This window comes from Epinephelus fuscoguttatus, linkage group LG6 (genome assembly GCF_011397635.1).
Source record: "Epinephelus fuscoguttatus linkage group LG6, E.fuscoguttatus.final_Chr_v1".
NCBI classification, from domain to species: Eukaryota; Metazoa; Chordata; class Actinopteri; order Perciformes; family Serranidae; genus Epinephelus; species Epinephelus fuscoguttatus.
In genome coordinates, this window is record NC_064757.1 from 36376510 (window position 1) to 36383951 (window position 7442).

Consider the following 7442-nt stretch of genomic DNA (forward strand, 5'->3'; position numbering starts at 1 on the left):
CTGCTTTTAAGCTCACTTCCTTTGAAGGCTGTTTACATGGGTAAACACAGCTACATGAAATCTGAATATGAGAATTAGGAATGAAGAGTTAAATTCCTGGTGGAGTCACGTGATCTTGTAACCTGCAATGTAAAAAGTCAGCTTGACCTTTTTGTCTCTTTAAATCTTTGCAGTAAATTCCTGGAGGTAAAAAAAAAAAACTGTTACGTCTTTGACTGCTGCGCTCAGTGTTGTCTTTAGCAGGTCCCTGTGAGAATACAAAACACAATATAAACTTGTTAAAATAAATAAATAAAAGTCATGAAAGACAGGTGTCTGCTCCTGTTAGCATTATACAATGGAATGAATGGTGGCCATATTTTAAAGTATGGAACTCTGAAGTGGCCAATATCAACACAAATAATTGAAGACATTATAAAGTGAACAATCATATGAATACAAATGGAGAAATTATAAATTGAAAGAACAAATTATTAAGTGATTTGATACATCATTAGCATCACAGACAAAACAAGACAGAATTTAAAGGAGGGATGTTAGTATGGAGCAGGAAAGAGACATCAAAATACAATCAAATATTAATAATAGTAATAATGATGAAATAAGTGAAACCAAGGAAGCAAGGATTGGAGCATCACTGGAAAGCACTTACGCTGGTCAGCTGCATGAGACCATATTGTTTTCCCTCAACCCCATGAAGCATAACCCCCGGTTTCAGAACCATGTGTCTAATACTCTCTGTATTGTACCTGGTATTGGTCCTGCTTTGGGCCACTCCTCCCTAAAATAAACAGCATCAATCATTCAGCAAAACTAGTCTTAATTGGGTTTTTATTGTAGGCTAAAGGCCCATTTATGCTCAACGTTAAATACGGATCTGGATAAGGACGGAGCCTTCTGTCCGTGCTCCGCGTTCATTTCGTCCGTATTTCTGCATGTTTCCATAAAGCCTCCCACCGCCCGCTCCCGTCTCAAACACGGAGGCCTACCTCCCCACGGAGCCCGTCCGCCCTCCCGGCTCCGCTCCGCTCCCAGAGCAGACCCTCATGCCCTCTGACTGGGGTCCATCTGTTTTTGTCTTTTATGCAAGAGGTCCATTATCAATATCTCCTCCACAGTTGCCATGTTTGTTTTTGAGTTTGTTGTTGTCAAACTTTTGACGCTGGGCTGCCCCCTGGTGGATATATTGGTTAACATCCATGCCTACGTAAAGGGCGCATGGAACTACGTGGGCAGCGACGGTAACATCGTTTGAAACGGATGTATACGTTTTCGCACGTAAAGGGAGCATAAATGGCCCTTAACCATGATGACAAACATGCCATGACCTTGACAAAGTCGTCATTTTAACCCAACCACCACGTTTATCTAACCTCAACTAAGTACTTATTTTAGTCTAAACTATGTTCTAACTAAATCTAAACCACAGTACTGTTGTTTAATAAACCTATCTGATTTGTAAGGTTCTGACAAATACAGCCCAGTTGACAGAAGAAAATGTTGGCATTGTAAATTTCCGCAAAGCACGGTGTCGTGGACCAAGCAGTCAAAGCGTAAAAAACACAGGTCAAGTTAAAAAAAGGTGGGTTTATTTTCCCCCAAAATACATTTTACAAAGCAAATGACTAAAGATGACAGAACTGGAGTTATAAGACCCTTAGAAGAAGTCAACAAAACATAACTCTACTGAAAAATAAAGCTACAAAACTAGACATTAACTCAACAAACTGACCAAACAGAATGAAACAATGGGACAACATATATACCTGCTGATCAGACCAAATTTAACACAAAGGAAAAAGGGGGAGAACTTACATAGACAATAACTAACTAACCCCCCACCCACAAAGGTAACTGAACATGTAAGACGGACATGTTACATTTGTACGTTTCATACAGGTCATATCAGCATTTTTAAAGTGACATAGTTCTGATTACATACATATGACTGACTTTGACCTGGCTTTGTCTTGAGACCAACAAACAACAACAGTGGTGGTTTTTAGTGAGACATGTCCAGCTGTGATTGTGCCACCAAAACATGATCTTTTCCTAAACATAACCATAGCTGTAGATTTCAGGAGCAGGGGACACAGGGGACATGCCCCCTTCAGTATTTGGAACATTCGTCTCCCCCAGTAAAATCATGAGAGTAGCAGCTCTTATTTTGACAAAATTAAAGACATTTTTTCATTAAACACAAATTGGTGCAGAAAAGGCACAAGTCAATGCAAGAAATTGGGTTTGATATTCAAAATTTTTCGGTGAAGGAGCCCCAAACCATCCGTTTAATGTGTGTGTCCCCAAATGTTGAAAGAAAACCTACATCCTTGACCATAACCAAATGGTTTCAGTGCCTGAACATAACCCCACCTTAAAGAATTCAGTGTATCAGCTTCATAATATCATGCAAATGTTACATATCAATGATTTGCAGAAACATACAAAGCCATCATTTATTCTGGTGACCTGATTTCACTAATGATGTCACCCTGATGAGAGCGGTGTCAGAATGTGTGTATGCATCATTCTGGAAGGGGTTTCAAATGACATATTTTATGGTTTGATTTTCAGCACTTGACAGAGGGAGCGGGCTCATTAGGAACATAGATCGAAACACAGTTAATTTCACTTTTCATGAGTTTGTCATCATCAGTCTGCATCCCCTCGCTCTCAAGCCAATCAAATGCCCCCGGTCTGTCAGCAGCCATCAGCTCCCTCGCGTTAATTTGAGCAAGAGAAAAACAATATACTCTCTCACTGCCTCTCTTGTTACAGTGAAGCTAATAAAGAAATAACATTTGAGCTGAGCGTTAATAATTTACTGATTTTTTTTCATAATGTATCGGTTAATTATTAAAGATATTTCTGTATTAATATGATTATTTCATTATGTTTTATTTATGCATTTAATATTTGCTATTTGGGAGTTCCAGCAGCCGAGCTGTGCACCCTGGAAATATTACTACATGGTTTCTGAGCACATTCCAGTAAAAAGCTTACAACTGCTCCAGCTGGTTCACATCTCCTTGACTTTTCAGTTTAAAATCAGTCAGTGTTACTCAGCCAGCTTCACAAGTGGCAGTTACTAACACCTGCCTCGCCCCTGCTAAAAAAGCGCAGGAGTTTTAATCGTTTTTTAAAGCTGTTTTGAGTCTGATGGAGAGCTTTAGTGTGTCATGATGAGGTCCATCATTTCTATAAACTTTATACTCTGCAACAGTTAAAATGATGGGGAGAAAACTGGCAATTTTCTGGCATTAAAATGTTTAGCTGGAGACGACTGAATAGTGACTTCTATCCAAATATATCCACATCCAAACCCATAGCTGTTAAACTAACTACGATGTTTGAGATAGACCCGTGCCTGATATCATTAAAGTATGACAAATGGCTGTTGGTGAATGTTGAAAGCATGATTCACATGGATGTCAGCTGCAGAGTGCAGAATAACAGCTAAATGCAACATTTTGCTATGCTGATTATTTTCCTTTACCAGAGTTTCTTCCATTGCCTGTAGTTATTTTGATTCCCTGCCAAGATGCTAATCCGTGTTGCATCCGGACCCTCACTGCAGATGGAGTGCCCATAATTAGCTTCATTTCCCTTCATCAGTGCGAAAGGAGGGTAAAACTGTTACTGAGTCCAAGAAATAGACTCTGACTGAGGGGTGGGTTTCAGTTGTTGCACCGTCTGATGAGAAAGTTCTTGACGTCCAGCAGGCGCCCGCAGGCTAAGGTCATAGTGTTTCTAGGCACTGTTAAATGGAGCTGTGGCCCCAGCGTGACACTGCTGTCAGACCTCACAGCCTCCGCACACAACTTCAGGGGCTTGTAAAGAGGCCAGGCCTGATGGGTTTTAAGTCTCCTTGGGCGGTCAGCTGGAAGAAAATTGGAATGATCCCGTGGTGTTGGTGTGTGTGTTAGTATGTGTGTGGCAGCAGGAGAAACTTTGAAGGTTCAGGAATAAGTCTGGTGAGGTATATACTTCTTTCTGACTTGGCTGGAAATCCCAACCAGCACAATTGGCAGTGTTAAGTGGTGGGAAGCCAGTGAGGGAGTGTGTCCATGTCGCTCAATTACAGTGACTCCAAATGATTGGTCAGAGCATCGAAGGAAAGAGAGCTCTAGCAAAGAGCAGACTGAACCTGCCCAGCTTTTACAGACCGAAAATTGCAACTTATTAAAACAAAGCTGTGTAAGTGCGGGTGATTGCTACAGGTCGCTTAAATACAATTCAGGAAGTCCAGTTTGAATGATTAACTCCCCCAACCCAAAAGTTTGCAGTTATTTAACATTGTAAGACATTTTTGAAACTTTAGGAAAACCAAGATAGTGTGTTGCAAGCTGACATTAGATTTTGTTTTGGCAGACGCTGGGCATCGTTCAAACTTTTTGCCAGACGACTCTTCATTTTCTTGCCAGAGCTTTTTTGCCTTTCGGAGTTCTGCCATGACAACACAGTGGTATCAGTTTTTGGAAATGGTGCAAATGCTGGTCTGAACACAGTCTTAAACTTCCAAATATCAGGTTAAAAGAAATGGTTGTTGGCACCATGTAAATCTTGGCTGTCTACTTTCTTAAAGGGAAACTTTGGTATTTTCCAACCTGGGACAACTATTTTTGAAGTCGGTCTGGTATTAAGTGAAACGGGCTGCAATGTAATGACTCATGGCATTTTCCCACTGTCAGTTACCTCCACTGAAGTGCTTGTTTTTGCCACTGCCAGGCTTATGAACCCTGACCCTATTTTAAAGGCCTCTGCTCGAAAATTGCATATCCATCATGAAATGAATATATCTCTGCAACCACAAGGTCTATTTGAATACTTCTGGTGTCATGGTAAAGGGAGCACTTGTGAAATTTGTTAAGATGTGTAAATATCAGTATATGTGTTATATGTGAGGAGTAAATGAAGATGGCACACAGCACAAATGAAATATTTTGAGGTTTGCCTAAAAAAAAAAAGCATTTTAGGATGAGTATCCCTTTGGAATGATGCAGCAGCAGCTCTAAACCTCTATCACATCATAGTACAATATGTGAACATTAACTCTGCAAAGGTTGATTCTGATAAAGTGAAGCAGAACAATATAAGAGAGGTTTTAGTACAGAAAATTCAGGCGAGCTGTCCAAAACTGCACCATGTTTGCATGTGATTTTTGTCATGTACAATCCTATTTCTTTCATTTTTTGTTTCTGTAAATCCCTACTGATGTTTAGGGTATACACATAGAACTGTCTGTTTTGTTTTGTTTTTTCACTATTTCCCACTCCAAACTGACCAGTATGCACCTACTACATTTGAACCTGAGTTTCTATTCTGAGCTTTGGAGACCTGTATCTCCACGACGGCTTGGCCGATTTGAGTGAATGACACCTCGTTTGATTCGTTAATCTCGTTTTAACCAAAATGAGATTGACAGCACTGTAAGCCAATCAGAGTCAGCAGAACACATTGTGGGGAGATGTCAGCTGCTGTGAGGGGTCATTGTTTTTGTTCCCCCGGAACCTTTTTTTCTGCCCGGATTTATTTGAATGATGGACAACTTTCAGTAGTATACACGAAAGAGTGGAGTCTCAGCTTTCATTTGAGATGAACGGCTTGTGTTTTGAATAACGTGTAGTCGAGTTAGAGGCCGAAATATACCAAGTGGATCGGGATATTGGTGCTGTTTGGAGTTGTTGGAGTTAGTTGTTGTTGTTGTTGTTTATTTAGTTGATGTTAAAACTGAGTTTGGGGCATATAAAAAGTTTTTTACAGCCTTGTAGCTGAGGTTCTGTTGTTAAATTTGATGGGCAACATCACTATATTCTTATGATCAGTGTATTGATACACACCAGGCCTTTATTAGCAGCTCTAGAGGGTTCAACAGGTTGTGTCTGACATTATGGACAGGACCCCTACTGAGACAGACCAGATCATTTTTGTTTAACCAGAAACCACCCAGAGTTGGTGATTCTTGGAACAGAGGAATGACAAACCAAGACAGTTTTTGTAAGTTTTTTTTTTTCCTGTCTACTTAAATGAAGTGTTTTAGGATGATAAAATTACTGTTCATTTGAAAGTAGTCAGGTGGAGTTGGCGATGGTCAACACATTCTCACTATGACCTCGTCACATACCGACGTTTGGTCATGGACTTTCCACGTGCAGATATGACGTGCAAGGTACCCCGAATGCATTGGTTGTTGATGTTCTGGGAGACTGTGTCGGAGTTTTGCCTGTTATGTACATTGTTTTCTTTCAAAATTCTGTTTTCACAGGAAATTTACCATACTACACCACAAATTGATGTTTTTTTTTCCTTCAACAACAAATGCAGATGGTTGGGTTTAGGAAAAAAGAACAGGGTTTGACTTTATAATCTTACGGGACATGAACACCGCTCTCCTGTGTGAAAGTCAGTGTTTGTGAATTGACGTTGTTTTTCCGTCAACAACTAACACACATGGTTGGGTTTAGGAAAAAAGAACAAGGTTTGGCTTTATAATCTTACGAGGCACGAATACCGCTCTCCTGGACAGTGGATCCAAACAGCACCCCTCCCATCCTCTCTACTCAGACTTTTGCACCTTAACTTTCTTTCTTGTCCCACCACGTTTCCTCCTGACACTCGCTGTTACAAACTGTAACGGCGACCAGACATGTATCATGCCAGTGTCGAAGGACAGCTTTTTTCTGTCAGTGTCTGACACCAGAAGTTACTGCCCAAGCGCCAGATTTTGACAACTTTGGAGTTCGACTGTGACTTGCGATGGCGATTTCGGGGCAGTTTCTGGTTAAACAAAAAGGATCTTACTCTTTGTCAGCATTATGAAATGGATCCCTACAGAGATAGATCTGTTTTTTAGACTCTTAAATGAATCATCAGAACATATCCATGGCAAAAAGCCCCAAGTTGTGACATTGCAGCCTTTTCCGCTGCTGCAGGTGCAGTGTTCTTGCTCAATACTGGACCAATTTCAAAAATTGTTGTACCCATTCATCACGTTGACACAATAACATGGGAAAATAGGGTCAAGGTTAAAAAATACAGAACCTACCCTTTAATGGGGTGTATAAAAATGGACATGGACACTGACCTGTAGTTCTGTTTATACTGCATTGGGTACCTGTATAGGGGGATGTGTTGACATGTTTTTTGCATTATACAGTCTGTCAAAATGTATGTTATTTCCAAGTTTGAAACTATTTAGATGTGGAAAGTGGAATTAGAGCATAACAGCTGAGTTAGCCGTAAAGAGGACCACAGTAAAGGGGAATTAGCCGTCCAAGGCAGGAAGAAAAGTTGGAAAAGAGCGCAGTTCTGCCAACCAACTTGAAACAAAGACTAATAACCCTTCAAAATCCTTGTATTCATAACTTCCACAAATGTGCCTTGTTAGATCTGGATTTTGGGGAGCCCTGAACCACAACCATATCATAAAATATGACCCTCTG